Here is a 26,608-nt window from a genome sequence, read left to right on the forward strand (position 1 = left end):
TTTAAATATTTTTTCCAGTTCCCAATATTTTTTTTTTTGCATTGCCCCTAATGTTCTTTTATCTAATACTCCTTGTTATACAGTAAATATAATAGATAATTACAATAAAACAGCCCCATTCATGGGTTTACTTTGCTTTTACAATAAATAAATTAATGTTAGGACATGCATGGTTAGAGGTCTAGATTTTATTGTTATTGATGGTGTTACTGTTTTGCATTCCCTCTACATCGTTGGACAAAGTCCCTGAAGTTAACTGCTTAAATTATCTCGATGTCTGATTGGACTGTCGAGTGATCTGACTTCTTCCCTTGAGACTCCTCACTGGACAAACATCCTTTTTAATCAGCCCTTTTATTCCCCTTAGAAAGATGTGGTTGCAAGGTTTGGTTTGTTTGGGGAATATGGTTGCTTCTCAGAGGTGGTCAGTGTTTTTTCTTTTCTTCCTGTTACTGGGGGCAACCTAAGATGTTTGTGAAACAATACAACATGTCCTCAGGATCCATTAAATACGTAACTATTTGATTCTATTGTTCCTATTTATATATTTTCAAATCAAAGCTAATTAAAGTAGGCAAACAATTGGATTTAATACATTTAATTGATATGTCTTCACCATGTATTAGCCATATTACGCCTGTCCTGGTACGTCTTCAGTGGCTCCCTGTCATTTTCAGAATACAGTTATTGACTTTTGTATTTAAACCACTTAACGACCTGGCACCCCTCTATCTCTCTGACCTGCTTACTCCCTATGTACCCACGGCGTGGGTAACAAAGCAGCATGGAGACACTCCGTCTCCAACCACCTCTCAGGCAGCAGCCTGCACTCCCAAGTTCTACACGTCACCAGAACATAACCAACCACAACACAATAAAAGCAGTGTTATACACAATGGAATGCCTGTAGTGTTTATTCTCTTACAGTAACAATTAATCAATTTTTGGGAGGAATTTATTTGAGATTTTCTTGTTTTTATTAATTGTGCAATAAGAAAATAATCGCTAGATTAATCGTCTAAATAGTCATTAGAATTGTCGACTATTCGATAAAATAATCGTCAGAATAATCGTTTTAAAAATAATTGTTTACCCCCAGCCCTAACCCACGCGCACGTTGAGGTCGGCTGACCTCCTGCTGCTGTGAACGCTCCAGATGCGATACAAATCGCGGGGTGAACTAGCATTTGTGCATGCTGCCCCAAAGCTGTGGAACTCGTTACCCAGTGGAGTTCGTCAGGCTCCATCATTGGCGGTTTTGAAATCTCGTTTAAAGACCCACTTTTACGATGTGGCTTTAAAACAGTGACTCGTTTTAGTGTTTTATTGTGTTAACGTGTTCTTAGTGTTCCTCATGTTTTATCTGCTTTTGATTGGTATTTTATCTTCTGTTTTAGTTCCTTAGATTGGTTGTGTTTTGGTTTAGCCTGTGCAGCACTTTGGGCAGCTTCCATGCTGCGTTTTAAACATGCTATATAAATAAACTATGGTATGGTATGGTATGGTATGTAGAGCCACAAATGCAGATTTATTATTACATTAAAATGTCACGAATACCAAAACAGTGCACAGGGCTTTTTAACTACGAGCTAGAAGCATTAAAGAATATATATTCATATATATTGGATTCAATGTTTATTTTGAACATGTAAAAATAAAATAAAGAACAAAAAACATAATAATCAAAATATGCAAATTGGATAAAAACAATAAAGATGAGAAATAATACACTCTGATTTAAGTAATGAATTTACAAATCTGAAATGAGTGGGATGAAGTGAAAATTTATTGCAACGCACCCCTTCATATTAATTCAATATCAACAACTAATTTGGCTCCCAATCAACACCATATATAAATACTAATAACACCAATATTACTCTTTGTGGGCAGCATAGCACAGGAGGTAGAGCGGGTTGTCCAGTAATAGGAAAGTTGCAGGTTTGATCCCGACTCAGACCAGAGAATGCTGCTGTTGTGTCCTTGGGCAAGACATTTAACCCGCCTTTCCTGCTGGTGGTGGTCAGAAGGACCAGTGGCGCCAGTGTTCGACAGACCTCTTCTGTCAGTGCACCCCAAGGCGGCTGTGGCTACATCGAATCTCACCCCACTGTTGAGGGTCTGACCTCATGAGGAAATTACTATGCAGTGATTTTCTCCAAAATGACTGTGCTTAAATTGCTCTGAAAAGCAAATAATCACATCAGCGCCAAGAAACTTCATTTCCCATGATGCTTTGCACACGGAAGCATTGTGATGACGTCACCGCCTAGTACCAGAAACATGTTCTGCGCATGTGCGGGAAGCCGTGGAGCTTTTCCCGCGAACTAAGACCATAAATCTTCAGCAGAGACAAAGAATCCTCGTTCTTTTGCCCAGGATACCTGGCGGTAAGGACACGCTTGTCAACGCTCCGACAACTTGAGCACGCGGAAGCTCTAAGTGCCAAGTTGAGCCCACGGAACTGCTGGAAACTAAACTGCAAGCCCATCAGATCTGCTCGTTTCTGCTCCCCTCCAGCTGATGTTTGAGGACACAGAACTGCGGAGGAAAGCAACAACTCCATCAAGCACGCTGTAAGTTATAACTCAGCACAGAAAGAAACTTTGCTGTCTCTGTCCAGCCCGTGGAGAAACACTCGTGAACGCCAAACAACGGAGAAAGCATCAAACCGACGGATGACGCTGGAAACTGCGGAGAAAAACGGAGAACCGTCAAGTCATAACAGCGGGGGACGCCTTGCTGCTTTGGTGATCAGAAAACTCATTTTTTTCTCTCCTTTTCTTCTCCCGTTTCCTCTATAGTCCAGAATAAGCAATAAAACCGCGCTATTGCTTAAAAAGTAGCTTCGTGTTTTCCTCTTTCGTCCCAAACACGTCCGTCGGGTCATTTTGAAAGAATAAACTGCTTATTGATCATTGTTTGGTATCTTAAAATGGTTTCTGTCATGGCCAGGCTGAAACTAAAAGATATTAATTTGTGATTAATCTTTTGTGTTGTTTCATGATCTTTTGAAATGTTTTGAGTGATTTAAGGTTAAGTTACTACTGATTCTAAGTGCTTTGGAAGTTAAAGTGCAAGTTGCCACCCACACTTTAGCCAGACAAAGGGGTCAGCCATCTTGTATTCAAGACTCCATTTTGAATCCATACACACGCACACACACACACACACACACACACACACACACACACACACACACACACTACTCCTTTGTGAGAACAAAGGACCCCATTCATACATCCTCCATCACATGCAAACACATCCATCTTCAATCATATCACATGGTTATTATTCATCTATTCCACTGTTTATTCATTTGACAAATTGTTAATTAAATGTTATAAAATTCAGATTTTTGTGTCCAGTAGCTTTGTTGTGTCGAAGAGAAGTCTCTGCTCCAAGGATTCTACGAACTTCAAGAAAGACTGATAAGAGTTTTGGATTCAATTTTTCCCCGGTAAAGGGGGAATGGTGCCCCGTATATCTAAGAATATCTTAATTAATTAATAAATCAGTAAATATTCCCATATTTACAGAATTTATTGAAGAATCCAAAAGTAATTTGAAGCTTACTAATTGTTCGCTCCTAATAACCCCAACATTTTATTGGTGCGGCCGTGTGAGGATTGGATACACAGAGATTTCTATCCGGCACAAACAAACAAATAAATCCAAAGAGCTTGAATTAAAAATAATCAGTTGTTCAGCCTTGAACCAGCAACAGAGTGGTGCTGATTTCGCTGAGCAGGAAGCTGCATCGAACTCTCACCAGTAACTCAGTGCTTCTTTAAAGGTGCAACGTGTAAATTAATTCTGGTTGACTTTTAGGTTAAAATTCAGTTTTTCCTTAAAGGTGCAACGTGTAATTAATTCTGGTTAACCTTTTAGGTTAAAATTCAGTTCTTCATTAAAGGTGCAGTGTGTAAGTAATTCTGACTAACCCTTTTAGGCTAAAATTAACTGCTAATTTAGCGACTTTAACTCACAGTGGCTATTATAACTAACTGAAACCTTCACTCAAAGACTGATAACACCTTGTTTGCTAATATTCTGAAGGAATAACTAGCATATTTAACACTGCAAGTGTTGTAAGACGTTGCTACGGCAACGCACCAGCTTGTGCTAAAATACTGAAAGGAATAGTATTTTAAGCGTCAGTCACGGCATTCCGTGCAATCTTAAAACGCTAAAACCTGTGCGCACAAAGGTTAATTTAGTGTTTTTCTGCTACAAAGCTAGCAGTTGCTGCCCAAAAGGTGCAGCTTGAGCTATCTGCAGAAGCTCTACTAGGCTATTTTTGGTTCGGTTGTTAAAATGGAGGGACAGAGTAGTGACCTGACCAACTCCCAGCAACCAGGTGGCGCTGCGGCCCACGACTATGAACCTGGCCTACTTTCTGGACAAATATTGTCCAAACTGGTCGCGGTTGCTCGAGAACCCGACTACCCTTCTAGGGATTTCACTGAAGAACAGCGTAGCGTCGAGCTAGAAGCTGTAATTGATCAAATAGAAAACCCGGATGGTACAAAACCAATCCAGGTTCACTTAGCTAAGTTAGCCCTGATCCTCTATCAGAGAGGACTCCAACGTGGTCAGAAGATCATGAACCTCCAGAGTATGCTAGCTGAAAAACAGCGAAATGGAAGGCTGATCGAGGAAGACGACACCCGCACCGATTCTGGGGAAGATGGGGAGAAGACCCCGCCCCCTTCTGCTGATGACAACAGACAGTGGGAAGGGGGGGAACACCGTGACTCTGAGGCTGAGCCAGAGTGCTCTCCCACACCGGTACGAAAGCAAGCCGGCAAAGCCAACCAGGGTCCGCCCAGGACGATCGCCAAAGACCAATTGGTTTCCTCCACCCAAGGAAGCGAGGGACCGCCGTCCCGCCGTAAAGGTAGGCTACCTCCTGATACGTCTCCATACGATAATCAACAGTATGTGGTGTGGGACTCTCTGGACGGACGCACGCCGCAGGGGAGAGATGAAGCTCATCTGTTCCAACCTTCGGCCCCGTTCCCTACACACACTATAGGGCATTCAGGACCACCTAGGGGCCGAGAGCAGTTCGCCCTCGAATCCCAGGTTGGACCACCACCCTCATCATCACGGCCTTCTCAATCAGTGAGAAGTCGACCAGCTGAGCGGCACCTCTATTTAGACTGCTCCCCCAGTCCACGAAGTGTGCAAGGTGCCGATTGGGGTTATGCACCCCAAGCTGCACCTCAACCATCCACCCATCCTAGCTACTCCGGTATTCGGCATGCCGATAACCAGCTGCATGACCAAGCATCATACGCCAGTCCGTACCCGGACAGAGCGTATTACGCAGAAGCCCCAGTTGAAAGACGCAGGCTGCACTACGCAGACGTGCCCCGGGAGGAGGACCTCCCAAGACACCCACGTGACGTGCCAGCAGCCCGCCACAACATGCCGAACCCCGATTTGGGCCCCAGGAGTCAACATTGGGAGCCCAGAGCACACCAGCGATATCCAGCGCCTTCTGAGACAGACCGTGGGTCAGAGTCAGAGGATGACGCGCCGTACCGTGAGTCAGGGCTCCGTGTACGTCAAATTGAATCGCTAGCTAAAGACATAGAACGCTTTGATCCTAACACCAATGAATCCAACGTCGACGATTATCTCAGGGAGATAGAACGTTGTCTGCTTGATCTTCCAGCACCCTCTTCAAGGGAAAAGCTCAAGCTAATTTGGATAACCACATCTAGAACGGTGCACGGTTTCATGGAAACTACCACCTGACATTCGTGATCGGTACTCCTCGCTCTGCCGAGCGTTGAGAGATGAATACGCCACGTATGCAGACTCTGCGTCAGCTACAATGGGGGCCTTCTCCATCAAACACGGGAGGAACGAACCCCCCAGAGAGTATTATCGCCGACTCAAAAGTGCTTATTTCCAAGGTCGAAACGGCCCTGGGCTCGAGGAAGACCCTGCCTTCAGATCCCTGTTCATTCACAACCTGCACGAGTGTGTTCGCTCCGAAGTCTCAATGTATTGTCGGATAAAAAAACTGACAACTCAGGAGATTAGGAGATACGCTCAGCAGGCTTGGGAAGCCGGCGGAAAGCCCCAAAAGCCTGACGCACATCACCGCGTCATGCACCTAGCTCCCGACGCCGAGCCGCGTTTGGAGCTTGAAGGCACAGAAGCTCCACCCACTAAGCCAAAATCTGCTAAACCTAGACCTGTTAAACCGCGAGAGCAGTCCCAATCTCCTCAACAGGGGAAGGGGGGTGCTGATTGGCCGCCTAGGTCTGGACAATCAGACAGGAAGTGGCCCAACCAAAACCAACGGCAGGCAGGTCGGAACAGTGGAAGGTTTAAGGAGCGCCGCCCACAGGTAGGTCCCGAACACAAGTCCGCAGGTGAGTACTTGACCAAAGCCGACCTCCAGGAGATGTTTCAGCAGTTCCTAGCTAAACAGAAGGAACAGCTGAGATCTGCAGATGAGACCCCTGCACCAAAGTCTGCTTCTAAGAAGCCAGACTCAGAGCCAACGTCCGCATGACTAGGCGTGGCTCAACCCCCCAGCGTGGCCAGGACTTACCTGATCAGTTGGGGAAACACTACTGGTAGACCACAGGAGTCTCCTGAAATCTACCCCCCAGAGAAACCAGATACTAAATTTCTGAAGTTCCTTGGTGACTTAACAAACCATGATCATGCTCGCCGTTTGTACTGTAGCACCAATCTAGGTGGATGCATACAAGTTGATGCTCTGCTGGATACCGGCTCAGAAATCACCCTGATGTGCTCCACATTGTTCCATCGCGTGTCTGACACCATGCGGTCGCTCGGGAAACCAGTCCAGGTTGAACCTTGTGACCTGAAAATCACCAGCTACACCCAGACCCGGGAGTGTATCACTCACCGGGCGTGGCTGGATATCACCTTCCAAGACATGACTCTGGTTCACCCGTTTTATGTCTGCCAGCTAGACACTGAACCACTTCTCATTGGTCAGGACCTGCTTGAACGTCTAGCTCCCCTCATCGACTGCCAGAAGGGTCAACTGTGGGCCCAGGTGGACACACCTAAGCCCTGGAACCCAGATAGCAGCCGACCATCCTCCATTCTTGAGGTCAGCATAAGTGAGCCGCAAAACCCTTGTTCCAAGGTCATGCCCCTCCCTACGGCTCCCACAGACGATGTCCGCCTGCAAAGGCATGAAACCGCTCCTGGAACTCCGTTCCGCACACATTCATCTTTTCTCTGCTCGCTGAAGAACGTCAGCCTGCAGCCATATGCACCACACATAGTTGGTGGTCTTACCATCAACTGCACCCACATCTCAGATGCTCGCCTTGCTCTTTGGTCTGAAAAGTCAGCCATCAGCCAGCAGACGTTTGAACACCTGCGTCAGAAGGACCCCCTTCTGGTCAGTGTGACACGTAGCCATCGGCTCTTGTCACCTACTTGGCCGCAGAGGCTCCTGAAAGCGCCAGAGGTCTGCTCTCTGACTATCCAACTTGGAGCAAGACAGCTCACACATACATTCAGCATCATACCACAGCTTGATCCACCTGCACTCATTGGAGCAGATCTGCTGGTTCGACTCGGTGCCCAGCTGGACACTTGCAATCAAGTCCTTTGGGCCCGGGCCACACCATCCTCTGAGCCTGGCTCAGAAGGCCCTGAACACTTGCTGTCCGGTCAGACCATTCCACAGGCCTGCCGTGCAGTGGTTGAGGCCAGCACGGTTCTGCCCCCACAGGTCAAAGGAGTGCCTGTTCGTCTGACTCTGATGAAGCATCAGAAGCTGCCAGGCACACAGGCCTTCTTCCAGCCATCACCACACTTCTTGGAGCTCAACTTAGCCGTCTGTGGCACGCCACTCTTGGAGCTGAACAATCGTTCTGCCTACTTGTTGGTCGAAAATCCGACCCGGAGTCCTATCCACATGCCGGCAGGAAAGCCCTTGGGCATGCTGATAGATAGCTCATTCCATGACTTCGAACTTTCAGTCCCCGTGATCGGACAACTTCCGTTGTTCTTGAATGACAGACAGGTTGGTGCAGACACATTCAGTACTTTCCCTTCACAAATGATTACCATCAAGCGGCATGAAGCCCTTCCTGAGGAACCCATTTGCAGTGCAACCTTAGATACTGACGGCGGTCAGTGTCTAACGGTTTTTGCAATAAATACTCAACCCTCTGAGTCACCGGTTGAAAGCCCGGAACACCAGAGACCCTCCTCCTCTGAACCTTATGACGGCTTCGAGGCCGAAGTCAGCCAGCAGCTTGACAAAGCGGATGCGCTGGAGTCAGAGGAGCAGAGAGCAGAGCTTAGAAGCCTGTTCTATGAGTTTCAGTCCATCTTATCCAGGGACTCCCTGGACTGTGGACTCACAAACCTGCATACGGTTCGCATTCCAACGAACCCGAATGCCCCTCCTACTTTTGTACGTCAGTACAAGATTCCCCTCGCTGCTTATGAGTCGATCCAGGAGATCCTCGATCAGCTGAAGGAGAAAAACATCATCAGAGAGTGTAACTCCACTTACAACTCTCCCATCTGGCCGGTTCTGAAACCGACTGGGAAATGGCGTCTCACCATAGACTATCGTGCACTGAACAAACAAGTACCTCTCTCCAGGTGGCCTATGATCCATTTAGATCAGGAGCTAGCCAGAGTCAGAGATGCTCGTTTCTTCTCTACGGTTGACGTAGCCAACGGCTTCTGGACCATGAAGGTTGAGCCGGCGGACCAGTATAAACTGGCTTTCTCCTTTGGAAATCGCCAATATACTTGGATTCGCTGCCCCTTTGGCTACTCTAACTCACCTGCCGAGTTCAACATCTTCCTCCACAAAGCCATGTCAGATGCTGCTTCCAGAGGGAACCTCATATATGTCGATGACATCTTGATGAGGAGTCGAACCTTCGAGGAGCACCTGGCCGAACTCCGTCACGTGCTGCAACAGCTCGCTGACGCCGGAGCTAAATTGGCGATTCTCAAGGGACAGTGGTGTCGAACCAAAGTGGAGTATGTTGGACTGCTGGTTGGCCCTAATGGAGTCGAGCCCCAAGCGGGACGCATTAGAGCCATTCAGGACATCAAAGCCCCAGCTAATCTGACTGAACTCAGGAGCTTCCTCGGAGTCTGCAACTACTCCAGACAGTTCATTGAGGAGTACGCTGAAACAGCGAGGCCCCTCACTGAGCTGCTTCGGAACGACACACCTTTCGTGTGGGACAGACCCCAAGAACTCTCCTTCCAGTTCCTAAAACAGAAGTTGGCGTCTGCACCCTGTCTGGCTTACCCAGACAAGGATAAAGAGTTCTACATAGAGGCTACTTTCTCCTCTCACTGCCTGAGCGCTGCTTTGAAGCAGAAACACGATCAGGACATGAGAGTTGTGGCATACGCCAGCAAGCCTCTGAGCAAGGTGGAACTCCAGTTCTCAGACTGCGAGAGAGCTCTCCTCTCTACAGTCTGGGCCGTCGAACGCTTTCGTAGTTACATCGGTGGACAGAAAGTGATCATTGAAACGTGTCATCAGCCCGTCACCTTCCTAAACAGCCAGCGTCTGCGCGAAGGAAGAGTGTCAAACAGCCGCATTGCGACGTGGATGATGGTGCTCCAAGGATACAACATTGAGGTCAAGTATGGTCAGAACACCAAGCTAGCGCTAGGACAAGGGCTAGCAGGCTGCCAGCACTGTGACTCTGACTCCGTCATGGGCCCCCTGGACACACCTGCCGCAGTCTACCCGACCGCATCCAATCATCGCTACTTTGATGAGAATGTTTGCCAAGGGCTTCCGAAAGTTTACACTGACGGATGCGCCTACCTTCACGAAGGCCAGCTCCGTGCCGGGGTTGGAGTCGTTTGGGTGGACTGTGACACCAAGCAACCAAATCACTACCGGTTGGGCCAAAAGTCTAGTCAGTACGCCGAAATTGCTGCAGTGTTGATAACCCTCCAGCAGGCGGCAGCCTTGGACATCACTCAAATCGTCCTTTGCTCTGATTCAAACTACGCTAGACACAGCTTCATCTCTCACTTCCCCATGTGGAAGGAGAACAACATGAAAAATGCCAGGAACAGAGACGTGAAACACTCGGAGTTATTCCTAGCGTGTGATCTGCTCACCACTGAGAAAGGCATAATGGTCTACTGGAAAAAGGTCAAAGGTCACTCCAGGACCCTAGGTCCAGAGAAAGATGGTAATGACGAAGCTGACCGCCTTGCTAAGCTCGGTGCTGACCAGGGAACCTGCTGGGAATTCAAAGACGAGTGGCTTCCACCCAAGGCCGTTCACGAGGTCTGCGCGATTACTCGTCGCCATGCTAAACAGGCAGACGAACCTCAGAACGTTGGGGTACCCGTGTTTCTAGGCAGAAAACCACAGGACGCGGACCTAGTCACCATGCAGGAACAAGATCCTGACCTGAAGCTCATCCGCGAGCTTCTCCAAAAGGGCCCGATGTCTAAACAACCATCACCACCTATTGGTGCAAGCCAAGATTTGGTAAACCTGCATCGTCAACTCGCGCATCTGAAACTACAAAACGATTTGTTAGTTTACATACGTGACGATCACAGCCCGCCGCGCTGGGTTGTTCCACTCGACCACAGGGGAGTGATGCTTGCCTACGCCCACGACACTCCGGTTGGAGGTCACCGCGGAACAAAAGCTACCCTCGCGTCACTGACAGAAGTAGCATATTGGCCATCGATGTCCAAGGATGTACACAGCTATGTCCAAGGCTGCCTCATCTGTGCCCAGTTTCAACCCTCCCAGCCGCTTGCTAGAGCACCACTGCAACGCAGGGGAATAACCTTCCCTTGGTCCCACCTGCAGATCGACTGGGTTGGACCGGTTCCCAAATCGGCAAGAGGAAACAAATATATGCTAACTGTAACTTGCAGTTTCACAAAGTGGGTTGAGTGCCTTCCAGCGCCAAACGATACAGCCGTCACAACCGCTGTACTGCTGATTAACCACGTTTTCAGTCGATGGGGACTTCCACTCTGCATTGACTCTGACCGAGGAACTCATTTCACATCCAGTGTAATGACGTCCCTGTTTGAACTTTTGGGAGTGGAAGTGAGATTCCACCTCCCCTATCACCCACAGTCATCCGGACAGGTCGAACGGATGAACCGCACGGTCGTCTCTATGCTCAAAAAGTACGTCTGCTCCACTGGGAAGGACTGGGACGTCAAGCTCCCTCTGGTCCTGATGGCCATACGGTCCACTCCACAGCGATCCACTGGGGTTACGCCCTTTGAGATGATGACCGGCAGACTGATGACTCTACCACTGCACCTCCTGTATCACCCAGAGGATGTCAGTGTTGCCACCGCCTATACCGCTCATCAGTATGTGGCAGACTTGAAAACACACCTCAGAGCTACGTTCGCGCACGCTCAGAAGAAACTGGAGACCAACGTAGAAGGCGCTAAGGCCTACTACGACCAAAAGACAACCAGCCGCGAATACGAGGTGGGTGACAAAGTATTCTACTTTCGGTTCGCCCAACCGGCACGCAAACCTAATAAGTTCCTGCCCTGCTGGTCAGGACCATTTGAGATCGTGGCAAAACTCTCTCCAGTTGCATACAGGTTACGCATCACCAAAGCGAGACAGGAGCCTGTCTACAAATGGGTGCATGCAAACCAAATCAAACCCTACGTCAAACCATCCCCGCGGGTACAGAGACCAGACTCCCCGCAGGAGGTAGACGTAGTCGCTACATAGTTCTATGCATGGGAATGGAAAAGGGGGGAAGTGCACGTTTAACCCACTAACATGTACTAACCGACAAAGAACCAAGCCCCCCCCCGCCGTCATTTTCACTAACCAAGAGAAACTCCTCCTAGAACGCTAACAGGAAGTACTTACTAAAACCTTACAGGGTACTCTTGTAACTGTCAACCTACATTCTGCTCTGATTAATGAATCTCTACGTGCAATCAAGACTTTGTCTGAAACCATACATCAGGATATTGTGTACACATGAGTGGTGAGAGATTTGATGCAGGACCTGCTCAGGGAAGTAAGTTCCACGCTGGACAGCTTGGTTGAAAGTCGTATTTCCCCGTACTTGGTACCACTGGACCTGCTCAAAGATAGCTTGACAGCTGCTACCCCTCTACTGTGCACCTTTCACAAATCCACCTAGCGTACAGCCTAAGTAGTGCAATGCCCATTCACGTTAAAAAAAATTAGAACTCGGTTTCCTGTTAAACGTTCCCATAATTGTGACACCTCACATCTATAGGTTTAGGTCGATGCTGAACATTGGTATTTGAAAGGACGGTAGGCATTTCCACTTTGAACTAGAAACCTGACACTCCATCACCTCAACCTCGAACAGCATGACTCAGAGATTGAGATCATGGACGCTTTCCAGGGTTATAACTTTGCCTTCGATTTAGAAATTGACCAACAATTACTGATTGAAGGAACCAAATTTGTTAAGTTCACACAAAACCCGCGTGAACTTACTTTGACGCCCAAGACGCTACATTGACACAGATTATACGACTTTAATCTGCACATTGGTCGCCCTGGGGATGGAATGGCTCATCACGGCCGTGATAGCTTATTCCGCCTACAGGCGTGTTAATAAACTCCAAGATAAGATGCACTTGCTCACCTACGGTGTGCCTCGTAACCGCGTTCGGGGAGACTCCAAGCGTGAATGTACCACACCTGTCTAAAGGGGGTGAGCAACATTTTCTTTGTTATTCTGTAAACCTAAGAGTAGTTCTCAATTTAGTCTACCTCACATTTTTATCTGAGTGTTGCATTATGTCACATTCTTTATAAGCTACACACTGAATGTATGACCTAAGAATGTATTTTATGAGACCTCAAGGTTGCTATGAATTTTCTTGGATGTTATATGTTACATGTTTTTTTGGGGGGTTTTCTGTATTTTTGTTTCTTACTTGGTCACATATTGACTAGTGGTTATGTGCCGGCCCAGCTCAGTCTGTCAATGACTCTGTCTGACACACCAGCACATTGTAGTACCTCTTAGTTTTATGGTCCTTGTTTTAGCCCAAAGACTGTCCTGATCCACCCTTTGGACCAAAAAGGGGGGAATCTTGGGACCACATAGGTCAATGCGCGTTTGCGAACTATGGACCTCGTACATCACCGCGTGCTCCATAAACTGAACTGTATGGCCGGCGGTGAGATGCCTTTGTGTCCACTCGTGGAGTTAACCGCCCACCGACCTTCCTCCTTCTACACTACTACCTCTCGCATGGACGACATCATCATTGCGTACCACCTGCGTGAGTGGCTTCTTCTCGTTATGCGCGTTGGGGACTATCCCGTTTCCTATCCTCTTTGTGCCTGACCAGGATCAAAGACCAAAGGCGCCAGGATCCAAGACAAAGACCAAAGACAAAGGCGTCAAAGGAGACCAACGTCCTAAGGGACAAACCCACCTGTGCTTCCGACAATCAAGTCGACCTACGTTCATGAGGAACAAACCCATCTGTGCTTCCGACGATCGAGCTTTGGGCGCGATCCCCGAAACCAAAAGGGGGAATGTTGAGGGTCTGACCTCATGAGGAAATTACTATGCAGTGATTTTCTCCAAAATGACTGTGCTTAAATTGCTCTGAAAAGCAAATAATCACATCAGCGCCAAGAAACTTCATTTCCCATGATGCTTTGCACACGGAAGCATTGTGATGACGTCACCGCCTAGTACCAGAAACATGTTCTGCGCATGTGCGGGAAGCCGTGGAGCTTTTCCCGCGAACTAAGACCATAAATCTTCAGCAGAGACAAAGAATCCTCGTTCTTTTGCCCAGGATACCTGGCGGTAAGGACACGCTTGTCAACGCTCCGACAACTTGAGCACGCGGAAGCTCTAAGTGCCAAGTTGAGCCCACGGAACTGCTGGAAACTAAACTGCAAGCCCATCAGATCTGCTCGTTTCTGCTCCCCTCCAGCTGATGTTTGAGGACACAGAACTGCGGAGGAAAGCAACAACTCCATCAAGCACGCTGTAAGTTATAACTCAGCACAGAAAGAAACTTTGCTGTCTCTGTCCAGCCCGTGGAGAAACACTCGTGAACGCCAAACAACGGAGAAAGCATCAAACCGACGGATGACGCTGGAAACTGCGGAGAAAAACGGAGAACCGTCAAGTCATAACAGCGGGGGACGCCTTGCTGCTTTGGTGATCAGAAAACTCATTTTTTTCTCTCCTTTTCTTCTCCCGTTTCCTCTATAGTCCAGAATAAGCAATAAAACCGCGCTATTGCTTAAAAAGTAGCTTCGTGTTTTCCTCTTTCGTCCCAAACACGTCCGTCGGGTCATTTTGAAAGAATAAACTGCTTATTGATCATTGTTTGGTATCTTAAAATGGTTTCTGTCATGGCCAGGCTGAAACTAAAAGATATTAATTTGTGATTAATCTTTTGTGTTGTTTCATGATCTTTTGAAATGTTTTGAGTGATTTAAGGTTAAGTTACTACTGATTCTAAGTGCTTTGGAAGTTAAAGTGCAAGTTGCCACCCACACTTTAGCCAGACAAAGGGGTCAGCCATCTTGTATTCAAGACTCCATTTTGAATCCATACACACGCACACACACACACACACACACACACACACACACACACACTACTCCTTTGTGAGAACAAAGGACCCCATTCATACATCCTCCATCACATGCAAACACATCCATCTTCAATCATATCACACGGTTATTATTCATCTATTCCACTGTTTATTCATTTGACAAATTGTTAATTAAATGTTATAAAATTCAGATTTTTGTGTCCAGTAGCTTTGTTGTGTCGAAGAGAAGTCTCTGCTCCAAGGATTCTACGAACTTCAAGAAAGACTGATAAGAGTTTTGGATTCAATTTTTCCCCGGTAAAAGGGGAATGGTGCCCCGTATATCTAAGAATATCTTAATTAATTAATAAATCAGTAAATATTCCCATATTTACAGAATTTATTGAAGAATCCAAAAGTAAGTTGAAGCTTACTAATTGTTCGCTCCTAATAACCCCAACACCACCTAGCGTGTGTGAATGGATAAATGGCTAATTGTTTTGCGAAGTGCCTTGAGGGGTTGTAGAACCGTAAGAAGGTGCTATAAAAATACCGGCCATTTACCATTCATATATCATACAAACAACCAAGAATGCCCCACAATACCAGCTAACCTATACACCAATGGGAAATTAACAGTGTTTGGCCTCTGTTTAGATAAAAAAAATTACTTGAATACACCTTAAACCAATTATGTTTAGACACATATAACTGGACCAGTTTTACTAGTTTAACGGCCGTTCACCACGATAAATAGAAGTTTAAATCATCAATAGTCATAAACACAATGGTGCTGATGTTAACTTAATCTAGCAACTATGCACTTGCCTGTCCTTTCAAACTTCCAGATAATTATACCGTCCTTCGCCACCATCTCTTTCAGTCATGGTGCTAGCCCTCCCACAATCTGCATCTAATTTATATGTCATCCTTTACTTCTTTTCAATATTTGTGCTTTTATTTCAGTAATGATAATGTTGTATTTTAATCATAATTCATCTATTTTTATTATTTACTTTTTCAACATTTACAAAATAAAGCTGGGAATTCTGTGATCCAGTCAGTATAATTGTGATCATAAATGTCATCACTGGTGGACCAAGTTTTAGTTTAGCAAACTTTTTAGTGGGGAGAAGCTAATAAGCCATATTGTTACGTGCAAATGTTCAGAACACTGATGAGTGTGCGCAACTCCTAACTTCCTGGATTAGATCTTTTTGAAAACCTTTGTTGCACCCAAATCCAGATGCTGGAGCGAATGCAGCGACATCCTCAAGGGTTCCCGGCCGCCCGGTCAGTCCGTCAGCACGGCAGTCGAATGAGCATCAACAACATCTCCAAAAAATTGTCTTTGAGACCAGAATGAGGAAACTGGATTTCACCTCCATCTATAAGTTTAATGTAGAGAATGTAGAGTTAAAATCTACTTTAGTGAATACAGTCTTTTAATCTGCTGATCAAATTGTGGTAAAAGACTGCTGTGTCCGGAGCTGAATGCAACAAAGGTAAAAGTCGTTAAGTGTAGCCTAGCTTGGACAAAATCCTTTTTGCTTGTCTTCTTTTTGTAATCTGTATTCAGAAAACACAGATAACAAAAAGATAAACAAGGAAAAGACAGGGAGTTTACTCATTAAACAACATCTACAATTGGATAAAGAATAAGGTCTAAAACTAGCTAGAACAACACACACCCTGCTGTTAGTTGCAACTGTCCGTCAGGATCATTTTAATGAATATTTATGCTCTTAACAAACCAATCAAACATCCTGATTTCTGGATGGCAAACAAAGAAAACAATAGTGAAACGTTTCCTGTGTTTTCTTGCTTTTATTCAGTTTTTATTTTATTTATTTACTTGTGATTTTCAGTGCACGGCCAAATGTAAATTCCTTTTTTAAACGTATGGTTTGGTGTAGTAATTTCAAACTAAGTAAAGAAAAGAAAAAAATGCTTTACTGTTTTTTCTTCTGGCATCTGGGTGTCTGCTTGATGGCCTTTGGTGCTTCTGTGCTTTTCTGTCTCACACCGGCTGTGCTGCAGTAACTAGCCCATAAGTGTTAGAGAAGTAAATGACTGTGAAAATTGTCCACTGTAAATAAACTTTGTCTTTTCGTACTCTTCCCTTCTCCCCCTGTGCTTTCTACTGTTTTCCCACTTTTCTTCACTATCCACCTCACATTGACTCATCCACTTACATGCACACTCGCTCACTCACACACAGTCAGTCAGTCACTCAGTCATCTGTCTCTTCTCAACCAGCTACGTTCCAGTAAAGGTAATGGCTCTGGGGTAATTGTTCAAATTGTCACTTGGCCTTTTGGTGAGTGCAGTGAAGGGAAGAAAGTACTCTTCTTGCAGTAATTCCCTGTCTTTTTTTCCTCTCTTTTCAGACTCTCCTTCCTCTTTCTAACTTTAATTCTAACTTTGTACAATCTACCTATAAGGTAAAAGCTCCTTCCATTTCTGGGTGCTGATATTTTATGGTAACTTGAAAAAAGTCATATTTTTACAACGTACATGTACATACAAGCACAAATAAAATGGATTTTTCTATATTTATAAACACTCCTATTCAAACTGGGAGTTATTTTTTCAGTCCATGTTCCTCTGGGACTAATAAGAATTAATTTATCATGATATACCTGCATTCTTCTGCCTCTATGTATGCATGAATTATGGGTGATTGGTTACAATAATGTTTATTAAATACTGATTTACTTTAGTTCAAGAAACAAAAGTGTAACTATTGCATTGGTGACTAACAGACTATGACTGATTTTCAGTCCTTAAAGCTGCAATGGCAAATTTGTTAAATAAGTTAGCTTAAAACATTTGCCTCTTTACAACATTCTAAAATAGCATAGCTATAAATATGTTGTGGAGATAAATAAAAGAAAAACAAAAAATTTATAAGGTGGTTCTCTTGCATTTGCCAAAAACCTCCGTGAGTAACACGTTTGGACCAAAATCAACTATTTGACCGTCGCTCTCGTCGAACCGCCGCACTTTCATCATCATCATTACTCATATTTAGCACCAGAACACCACTGGTGTGAGTGGTTCTTTGCTCAATACTATTGTAGAAGGAGAAAAAGCCGGCTACCAGAGTCCCAAAAAAGAAAACATCATCTTAAGTCACGAACAACAAAAGATGTTTGGGCATAGAAAACGACAACTGGTGTTTAGCCTTGTTTCCTTTGGCAAAACGGGTTTTCCGGTTCCAGCAGAAGCCTCTAAGGCAGTGGTTCCCAAACTTATTTAGCCGCACACCCCCTTCTATGTCCCGACCATGTCGACGCACCCCCCAGCCCCCACATCAGGGCATGGCTATCTATCTATCTATCTATCTATCTATCTATCTATCTATCTATCTATCTATCTATCTATCTATCTATCTATCTATCTATCTATCTATCTATCTATCTATCTATCTATCTATCTATCTATCTATCTATCTATCTCTCTATCTCTCTATCTATCTCTCTCTCTCTCACTCTCTCTCTCTCTCTCTCTCTCTCTCTCTCTCTCTCTCTCTCTCTGTTTGTCTGTCTGTCTGTCTGTCTGTATATATATATATATATATATATATATATATATATATATATATATATATATATATATATATATATATATATATATATATATATAAGACGTCAAGCTAAACAGACAGGGTTTAAAAATATATGATCGACCTTTTTCCCCATCACTTTCATTTTTTAAATAGTAATTAAAAAGCATTCGATACCATTACAATTTCCTTTGATTAAATTTTAAATAAATATTTAGAGTGCCCAGGTAGCACATAAACAATGCAATTTAACGGTTTTCTTAAAGTAGGAACGTTTAACCTGTGCGGCTAGAGCGCTCTCCTTTCTTCTGCTCTGCGTAAACCTGAGCTGATCACCTACTTGTGCGTCATCAAATGTCTAAAGGGGACAAGATATAGCCATGATGTTCACTTTTACCTCAGACCGACGTATTGCTGTTTTATGGAGTGGCTGAATCTGCGATCCGCTGCCACGCGGACTGGAACAACAAATGCTGCAGTAACAGGAGTTGTAGTCAGGGTCGGAGTCACTGGCTGGAGCGGACCCGACTTTAATACGTCATCCCAAAATAGAAGCTATTATCTTAATTTGACCTTAAATGAAAAATGTTGTTATAAAACCTCTTAAAAGTTTTTATCACAGAGGAGGCAGCGCTCATTTCTGCCTTCAGTCTGACGGCGCGCCGGAGTTTGCGTGGCGTTCACGCTTATTGAATCTGTGTGTGTGTGTGTGTGTGTGTGTGTGTGTGTGTGTGTGTGTGTGTGTGTGTGTGTGCGCGTGGCACAGCTCCATGAGCCGCTCAAGTCACTGCGTCTCGTTATCGGCGCTATTTAAACCAATGTTGTAAAATTACTTCTGCTCAGCCCAGGTGTGCTCACATGTGCACCCGTGAGCCGTGGTTCCGCTGGAACGCGTCTGACCTCTGACAGACGCACTCTGAACTTCAGATCTTCAGCGTGCTGTTAATAGTCTGAAAGGGAATCATTTCTTGATTTATTTAGTTACATCCACAATGTTCTGTGTGTGAGGTTTACAATGTCAGAACACCTGCATGAGACAGGTGTTAATTACAATCTGCCAGAATGACTCGCCACCTTCAGATTCCTCCAACACCGTTTAAAATGATCAAATACGGAACATATCGGCGTGCGCAGGCCAGAGTGCTGAAGCTCGACACATTGTTATTATGAAGTTAGGGCACATGTGGAGGACGCGCGCGCAAAATATACTTGTTTTCAATTACATTTATTGTGCCCACTTACTTTTTCTTTGGCCCACCCACAAATGAGTTTCTGGCTACGCTAATGGTGACATATGACAGACTTCTCTGAAATCCGCAGCCATTACACTTTTCACCTCGCGCACCCCCTAGCGGCAGCTCGCGCACCCCCGAGGGGATTGTTCCATGACTATTTGCATTCAAAACCTAGCTTGTTCTGTAGATTTGTTTTAACAGCTTTAATGTTAGTTGAGTTTTTAAAGAAAGTACAAATTTCTGAAATGGCCAGAAATTCTTCATTTATTTTGTTTATTCATTCTTTTGTATGCATTTTAAAATCAAATTGCTCCTATTTTATGTTGACACATGGGGTTAAATTGTGAATATTTAAAGGTCCCATAAACAAAATGGCAACACCTGGTGGTTAAAATAGATACAATGGTCAACGTAGATTTTATATGTCAATAAATATGGCTGATTAAAATGTCTATTCTTAGACTATTATTATAGAAGAATTATATTTTGTATTTATTATATTATAAATGTTTTTTAAATGCGCCATCATTTTTGCTTTATTTTCCAAGCTACATTAAGTTTAACGTGCCAACAATAAATCTGATTAAGTGTAATAAAATATTCTGAGATGAGAAAATTAATAATACTGAAGAGCAAAAAAAAAAATCGCTTAAAATTTTGATATTTAGTCTTTTTTTTTTGTAAGAAAAAAACGTGACCATGATCCTTGGTCACATGTTGAGTCAGCATTCCCTTTTCAGCCTTCTTTTATGTTTTTTTGAAGCATACTTGTGAAGTTAAAATCTTTTTCCATGTTCTACCAAAAAAGATTTTTCTACCACTTGAATGAAACGGCCACAGCTCTAGAAGGTAATGTTTGAAAGCTAACCCGATCCTCTTGGCCAGAGTTTTCATCTTGCAGGCTCAACCTAAAAGAAGTTAAATCCAACAGGAGCCTCAGGTGGTTGATCAAAATTGCTTAGAAGTAGCTTTGATTTGTCAAAATTGTGTGCGCTCTAATGGTTGCATTTGCAATATTATCTTCAATGTCGAAATTGCAATTTCCTGGAGAAACTATACAGAAAATCATAGTTAGGAAGATCATTTTGCATGTTTGTAATCTTTCAAATATAATTAACAAAATTTTCACAAAAATACAATCAGTATAAAAACTTACAATTTTAGCCTTCTGGCTCTTTGACATGGACGTAGACCAGATTCGTTCTTTTTCATGAAACACATTCCCAAGAAGATATCTCTAAATGACTTACAAAAAAAATCTTTCATTGGAATAAAAATGCACATAAACACTCAGACAAAATGCCGAGCGTGCATTTGCTCTAATTTATCATATTCACTCTGGGAGCATTTTCAGGAAACACTTAGGCTGATTGGTCATTCAGTAATTAGAAATATCACTAATAGTTTGGTCTTTTTATCCACTTTTAGCAATTATTAGATTGGACCAAGTCAAATAAATTGTTGCAGCACATTTATTACTCCCATGCAATAGTTACTTAAAGTAGGATTATTAATCATCAAGTAAAAATGAAAGTCCTGCCTCTTGGTGCTCCAGTTTTTGGTGGGCCACAATATTTATTAAGCTCTTTGATGTTGACAGACTAATGTATTAATTTTGCCCTGCAGTTACCCTCAGCATATTACTACTACATTTTTTTTCTAATCAAGGTGTGTTTTGCATTAAATGGAAGCATCAAATAATAGTTTCTAATAAAAGTTAATTTAAATTCAACAAGGAATTGCTGGTCTTAGAGTGTTTTCCTATCGGTGCTGTCTTAAACAAAAGGAGTAAGAAATGCACTTGAGTGTCTGCATTATACTTAAACAAGCAGTCCAATGTGTGACTATTTACAAAATAACTCATAAGAATAATGAAACACATTTATTTATTCAGCTTCATTTACTTGTTTTAATTTGCTCTTTGATAAGTAACGTACGTTGCTGGCCCTTGTAATTAATATGTTGCTCTTCCGTGGAGGGAACGGAAGGGAGAGACTGTTTGTACATGCATTTATTAAACAAGACATACAATTATGTACCAGTAGCTCTGCAATTAATGTGTGAGTGACTGAGATGACAATGAGGTTAGGGTAATTTATGTCACCTGTCATCTTCTCACTAATTAAGCTCAAATGACAGCATTTACAGCCAGGCCAGACTAATTAATATTCAACCCGCTAAAGCTTAAACATATGTTCACAGTGCAGGCACTCTGTCATTGTCTCACTTTGCTTTTTCCTCATTTCTGCATCATCCACCATCTTGGACTTTAGGTTCAGTTGGTCTGACATTTTTCTCACTTTGTTCTTTTCTTTTCTTGTCTTGCTCTCAGTTTCACAAGGATCTTTGTCCTTCCTCAGAAGTTCGATTGAGTCATATGACAGAATGGGAGGGGGTGGTCAAAGGTTGAAGGTCATGTTATGAGGCCATTAGTGCCAAGTATTAACACAGAACCTTATTGACTTGTGTGTTTGTCTCCATCTGTTTACACAACTACACGGTGGTCTTTGCATGTGTGCATTTGTAGAGTTTTTTTTAAATGTTTATAAGGAATAATAAAAAAATTCCAAGGGTGACGGTGGCACAGGAGTTAAGTGCTCGCCCCGTAATTGGAAGGTTGCAGGTTCGAGCCCCGCTCAGTTTGTCACTGTCATTGTGTCCTTGGGCGAGACACTTAATCCCCCTTGCCTGCTGGTGGTGGTCAGAGGGACCAGCATCACCAGTTCTCACCAGCCTCTGTCTGTCACCTCTGTCAGTGCGCCCCAGGGCAGCTGTGGCTACATCGTAGCTCATTCCCACCAGCGTGTGAATGTGTGTGTGAATGGGTGAATGACTGATTGTGTTGTAAAGCGCCTTGGGGGGTTCCAGGACTCTAAAAGGCACTATATCAAATACAGGCCATTTACCATTTACCATACAGGTGTATGTTCATTTATTTTAAAAATCATTTAAGTATTATGTTGCATTAAAGACCAGCGTTCTCATTTATCAAACATTGTGTAGAATCCGTACTAAAACCGTAATTAAGCTCAGCAAAAAAAAAAAGTACTTACGCCAAGTAGGTTTGTGATCTATCAAACATGGAGTACGCACAGCAGCACGCAATCTCCGCTTCATGAATCAGAAAGTATTTAGAAAGGTTCTCAGCTGCTTTTTAGTCACATCCCGCCCTCACCACGCCCACTTACTGCCATAAATAGTCATTGCAAAGTGCCTTGTGAGTGGTGAGAGACATTTTTATTTAATTTAAATATTCTCAAACAAATGAACCGTACGACCACAATGTTTGGAGTCTATTCATGATTTATAGCTCCAAACGAAGGTATATCCATTAGCTGCAAGCCAGCGTGCGTCTCATTTCAATCGGATTTACGGTTTTCTCTAGCCTGGCAAGCCAGACTAAATAAATGTATTATTTAGTCTGGCAATGCTCCATTGACGGCTCTCGGTTGTGGGGCGGGTTCTACCGTTGTCTTTCAAATGATCTCCGCATGCTACTGGACAATGAATGTGACATACTCACCTCAACAGCCATCGGTAAATGAGGCAGTCCGCAGTTGAAGAAGGAGAAAACACATAATTTTTTCTAAAAAAAATAATAATAATCTCTTAAATACATCTATCTGCTCCTGATTCTAATGAAGCCCAAGTTCTAATGGTCCAAAATTGATGTAAAAGCTGTTTCAAACGAGCTGTCGCCATCTTGTTTCACTCTGTTGCATCATCCCACCCACCAGGCATATAGTGTGCCCTGATTGGCCCACAAAGCGGATAAAGCTCTGTGATTTGTTCACTAAGCAGATAGAGCACTATGATTGGCCCACCATTATGGACCAATCACAGCTCTTTATGTGTTTGAAACAAGAGATGCACCGATCAGGTTTTTTGCTGCCGATCACCGATACCGATATCAAAGAATGCTGATCACCAATACCGATCACGTGGATTGGCCAGAAATTTTCTACAACATTATAATGAGTGCTACAAACTACATAATCTGGGAATAAAGGAAATGTAACCTAATCTAAAATGGTCTGTATTAGGGTTGTCACGGTGTGAAAATTTAACCTCACGTTATTGTGACCAAAATTACCACGGTTTTCGGTATTATCGCTGTATTTTTTTAAACGTGCTACATTTTCACAGAATTAAATAAACCCTGTATATCAGGAAATATTGTCCAAAGTTTGAGTCTAAATTTTGCCTAAAATGTGTTATTTTGTAATTATGTTGTTTATTTGTTCACATATTTCCCCTTTAGTCTTTAAAATACCAATATTTGCCCATAACTTCTTATTTTTTGTCAGTTTGATGTCATCATTTAAAAAATATTAGATCAGATGATACTCAGTACTCAAGTAGCCTTCTAATTAGATAATTTTTTACCCTTACTTGAGTAATAAACCCTATATCAGGAAAATATTGTCCTCGGTTTGTGTCCTTCCAGTGAGCTTTGCAGATGTGGGAAAATGTCATCAGGCAGTAATCATTGTTAAATTCATAATTATTCTCGGAGAGGGACCAACTCTTATCTGCCCCTGGGAGCCCCGTAATGCATAGCGTCATTTCAATATGGCGGTGTCCGCGACACGGTTTATATGCAGGTAGCGGCGCTGCGGCTGCTTTATATAGCGACTCGTTGCGTTCTCCCTCAACCCAAATCCTCGGATCACGCATTTTAGCTAAAACGCTAACGTTAGCTTGCTTTGCGTTGACTGTAGAGTTGTGGGTGATGGTCATGCAGATGTGTCATGAGATTTGAAGCGTTGCTGCCTTTCACAGACACTTTTTCCGCACGTGCCGCAAACAGGATAGCCGTCTTCTATCAACTTTCCCTCGGCATTCTTCAAATGTCCAAAGATGCCCATAATACTGGCTTTGTCTTCTTTGAGGGATAAAACATGTCCTCATGAGCGCTGCCGTCTCCTCCTTTGGCCATTATTTCAGCTTTAGCTTCAAGAAAGTTTTGGTTGTAAACAACAAAGCGCGCATGTGCCGCCGGCAACTTCAGCAGATGATACGGTGGCTGGTAAGGGTCACCACGCCTACACCGCAGCCACGGTAATCCACCGAGATAATGTAGTTTTTTTTTTAAACAAGACGGTTATTATTATTGTGAACTTTTTTTAATCGGGGTTTACTGCTACACCGGTTACTGTGACAATCCTACCTGATCGGCCTGCTTAGATCTATTTTTAAAACTCCGATCAAAACCGATAGGGGCGCTGTCGACCGATTGGGATCAAATGCCGATCCATCAGTGCATCCCTATTTGAAACCCCTCTAGAGAGCTGTGATTGGCCAGCCAGAATGCTGTTAGGGGCTGCAGAGGTTCCAGTGGAGCATTCCTAGACCAAACTTTGCAAAGCAAGAATTTGGTCTAGTTCACTAGACTAGGTTTTCTCAGGACAATGCCAGAAATGGAGCAAAGGAGGGTCATTGCTCCTATCTCTGCCCATTATAATTTTTGAGATTTTTTCGGAAAATCTCAAGCCATACCTCAACTTCTACCTGTGATTTTAGAAAAACTGTAATAGATATGTAAAAGATTTTTTAACCAGTAATAGCTGAAAGTCTTGTGAGTTTGTTGAAATTTTAATGAAGTCTCTAGGTTAAAGTTAACCTATAAGAGTAAGAATTCAGTAAAGTGATAGAATTTAGCTGAAAATTGAGCAATCCCATTCATTTCAATGGGACCAAAAATCGCAGAAAAAGCTGAATATCTCAAAAAGTATAAAATATTTCAATACCAAAAGTCATTGCCGGCCGAAGCTGAATGAGCTGAAAGTTTTGATACCAAAATTGTGTAAATAGTTGAATTGTGGAAGTAGTTAAATGCCAAAAAACGTACAGAAGCAGAATAATAAACTAACTCTAAAGAGAAATTTACAGCATTCAAACTATAAAACCCAACGAGGGATCGAGGCAACAAGATAATGCAGACATCAGGGCCAGAGGAAGCAGAATAATAAACCGACTAACTATAAAGAGAAACAGGATCACTATAGTTTAGCATTCAAACATTAAGAGAAAATCCACGGAATGGCACAGTGTTGCTGAAGCCGTCGATGCTGAGTTCTTCAGAGAGATCTGTGGCTGATATAAAAAAATGGTCCGATCAGGATTTGATCCCCAGACTCCCAGATGAAAATCACGCGCACTACCCAGTCAGCCAAACGAAGATCTCCCTTGTCCAAGTAGCCGGGGCGCATGGTTATTCGGGTCACGGTGACAGGACACACACTGTCACAGATGCATGACATTCTGTCTCAATCTGTCCCTCTGTGGATATTCAACATTCCGTATTCTGCGCTTCAGGCTGTGTGTGTGTGTGTGTGTGTGTGTGTGTGTGTGTGTGTGTGTGTGTATGTGTGTTAAAACACAATATAAACACAATAGTAAATGCACTATCCTGGACTGGATACATGACAGCATACCCCAGAACAGCGCTACGCCCTCTGTTGTCCTGGAGACGGAGAAGTCAGACAGCAAAATGTCTCTGTCATTGCGTATGCGTCTCTCCCTCGTGAAGCTGATGCAGAAGCATAAACTAGGCTTAAGACTCCAAATCCTGCCGTCTAAAACCGCTTTCTCCTCAGGCTGACTTGTACATCAGCGCAGGTGCATTGCAGCTTTTTCCCTCCAGAGAATGTCTTGCAAGGAGTACATTCCTACTAGGGACCGCTATAAATGTGTGTATATATATATATATATATATATATATATATATATATATATATATATATATGTATATATATGTATATATATATATATATGTATATATATGTATATATATATATATATATATATATATTTATATATATATATATATATATATATATATATATATATATATATATATGTACGAGTAAAGTTGATCTTTAATGTTTGTAAAAACATGAAAGATAATAAAACATGTTTAAAGTACTAGTCAATTTTGGCTTGCTTTTAGCACCCCGTGTTCCGTTAGTGAAAACAAAAGAGGAACTTATCTCGCCACTGTGCCTTTGTCTTTTTAACGCCTTAATCTAACAGCTGAAATGTTTCCTCAACCTTTATTAGCGTCTACAGGAGTGATTCATCACTAAATCAAACAAAGAAACAGCTGTGTTCATGATCTTAAACATGTAGTAAACAAGCTGGAAGCAGACTGCAGCGCCAGACATGTCAGCTCCTGTTTTACAAAGCCCAACAGGGACCGGACTGGCACTCTGAGGTTGCAAGTGCAGTATTCTGGCCA

General features: G+C 43.4%; 1 protein-coding gene across 4 annotated transcripts in view; it reads left to right on the forward strand.

Moving 5' to 3' along the window:
- pard3bb (par-3 family cell polarity regulator beta b) overlaps positions 1 to 26,608 on the forward strand; it is a 326,214-nt gene that overhangs the window by 91,240 nt on the left and 208,366 nt on the right. The window lies entirely within an intron of this gene.

Source organism: Nothobranchius furzeri, chromosome 14, assembly GCF_043380555.1.
Source record: "Nothobranchius furzeri strain GRZ-AD chromosome 14, NfurGRZ-RIMD1, whole genome shotgun sequence".
In the NCBI taxonomy this organism is placed as follows: Eukaryota; Metazoa; Chordata; class Actinopteri; order Cyprinodontiformes; family Nothobranchiidae; genus Nothobranchius; species Nothobranchius furzeri.